Below are 2,786 nucleotides of genomic sequence, written 5' to 3'. Positions count from 1 at the left end.
GAATAGGCCAATAGATTTGTGGGCTGTCGCTGGATAAAAGTGACTTTGCTTTTATACATTCTCAAAGCTCAGTCAGTCCATCCTTTGAAAAATAAAACTTGAGAGCTGTCTTGCCCCAAAATGGCAACTAGACATTCCATTTTGGCAACTGCAGTCTTGGTTTAAGGAGCCATTTGGCTCCTAGCTTATATACCCGAATTTCTAATGCTGAAGCCATATTAGAAACTGCTTCTGAAAGAAGGCGGTCCCCCTAGCTCTGCAGTAGAACACCTGCTTTGCATGTAGAAGGTCTCAGGTCCTCTGGGGTTGGGGGAAGACCCCTCTCGACCTGAATGCCTCAAGAGCCCACCATCAGTCAGAGTAGACCCACAGGGGTGGGGGCCTCAGGTTCAAGGGCCATACACCTCCCTCCAGCCCCCAGCCCTGCTTTGTTTGCCTGGCTGGGGTATGTCCTTGAACTCTGCAGCAGCGTGGTGTAGTGATTAGGGTGTTGGGCTAGTACCAGGGTTTAAGTCCCTGCTTGGCCAGGAAATTCACTGGGTGACCACAGGGTTGTTGTTTGAATTATAAATGCTGAGGGGGGGGGGAGTATCTACACCAGCTTGAGCTCCCTGCAGGAAAAGGTGGGATGTAAAGGCAATTAATAATAATGTCTTTGTTTGAATAGAGCAGGGTTTCCCAAACTTGGGTCTCTAGCTGTTTTTGGACTACAACTCCCATCATCCCTAGCTAGCAGGACCAATGGTCAAGGATGATGGGAATTGTAGTCTAAAAAACAGCAGGACGCTCAAGTTTGGGGAACCCTGGCATACAGGATAGAGAGGGGGGTGGAAACCCTCAAAAGGGAATGTGGCCTTTGGACTGGGAAGCCTGGAGCAAACTAAGGTTGGGGAACCTCCAGATGGTGCGGGGATCACAAGTTCCATCATCGTCCCTGATCGTTGGTCATGCCGCCTAGGGGGGCTGACAAGAGTCAGTGTCCCAGCAATTCCCGCAAGGCCTCAGGCATTCCCAAATCCTGCTCTGAACAACCCCACCTGTCCACCTGGGTTGAAGGCGGCTTCAGATGAGAAGAGCTCTGCAGCTCACGCTTTTTATTTCAGCAGGGTGCTCGTATCTCTGCATCAGAGTGTTCATTGGGCTGCTTTTGTTTTTATTTTGATTGTGTATTTTGTGTTTTTATATTGTGATTTTATGTTGTAACTACTCTGAGACTGGTGGGTATAGGGCGGGATACAAAACAAACAGGGAACATGTTGGGTTCATGCTCCTATCCTCCACCCCTTCTTTTTTAAAAAAGCCAGTGGCTATCAGCCACAATGGCCATCTTCTCCCTCCGCTGTGATGGTCAGTAAATACTTCTGAATGCCATTGCTGGGGATCATCAGCAGGGAGAGTTGGTTGCTCTGGTCCTTGTGGTCATCTGGCTGGCCGCTGTGAGGACAGGATGCTGGACTGGATGGGCCCCCTTTGGCCAAATCCAGCAGGGACCAGGTTATGTTTTTAAGGTCTACAAACCTCTTGTATAAATATCTGCCTGCCCCACCAGTAACCCAGTACACCTTTTTCTCTTTTGCCTTCTCCCTAGATTTCTTGTAGTCGGGATCTCCCTCCCCAAAACAACCTTCGGAAGGACTGAGCAGACCTTTCCTGGGAACCCATGAACGGCTGGGACAGGTAGGAGCTTCCTGTCTTGTGTGACTTGGAGGGTTGAGCCCAACAATAGTCAAACTCAGAGCGGATCCACAGAAACCGGAATGTGGCGCTCACTCCTCCCAAGAATGGCCCCCAACTTGGATGGCTCTAAAGCAAGGTTGGACAGATTCATGGAGAAGGAGGAGGCGATCAGTGGCTGCTAGCCACGGTTGGAGGCAGCAAATGCTTTTCAGGAGACCAGAGGGGCCCGTGTGCTCAAATCCGACTTGGGGTTTCCCACAATGGGCCTCTGGTTGGCAACTGTGAGAAGAGGATGATGGACTAGATGGGCTTGATCCAGCAGGCTATTCTTATTTTCTTACTGACGGACTTGACTGTGTAAGATCCATTAATTTCAGTGGGTCTTCTCTGAGGAGAACTTAGTTGGTGACAACCCTTGAGGATGAGGATGATGATTTTAAGATGTCACTGTGGCCTGGTGTCTGGAAAAAAAGGAAAATGATAAGAATTGGTTCTGGTGACTAAAGCTGGACTCTCCCATTCTGTTTTTTCCAAGGCAAGGTACCACAGTTGCTGGAGGGCAATCCGCAGGGACCAGCCCTAGCTTCTTGTTCCCCCAGAAACATTAAGCTGCCCTGATAAAGGACTTAGGCCCCAAATGTAAGAATCAGCCTGTTGGATCAGGTCAAGGGCTCGTCTAGTCCAGCATCCTGTTCTTGCAGTGGCCAACCAGATGTTCACTATGGGAAACCCAAAGTAGGACCCCAGTGCAACAGCAGCAGGGTTCGAAAAATAACCAGGCACATTTTGCAGCTGGCTTTTGACCACTTACGACCAAGTGAATTTGCCAGGATGCTTCCTGACATCTCCACCATCGGGAGGTGCATGCCTGGGGGTCCTTGGACCTGGACTGTTTTCACACACTAATACCCAACCTTGTAGAATTCTATCCAGCAGTGAACCATGTTATAGTGAATTGTTGTCACTTGTCTTGGCTTCATGAGGTCTGAGTAACCATTAAGAAAAAGAGTCTTTTAAGTTCTCAAAGCTCTTAACCCAGCTCAAGGTTGTCGTCTGAACTAGCCAGATGTTTAACTGAGAATCAATCACAGTCAGTCCATCATTTGGAA

Source organism: Podarcis pityusensis (genome assembly GCF_964106645.2).
Source record: "Podarcis pityusensis genome assembly, chromosome: 18".
Taxonomy (NCBI): Eukaryota; Metazoa; Chordata; class Lepidosauria; order Squamata; family Lacertidae; genus Podarcis; species Podarcis pityusensis.
Note: the sequence above shows the minus strand (reverse complement) of the source record.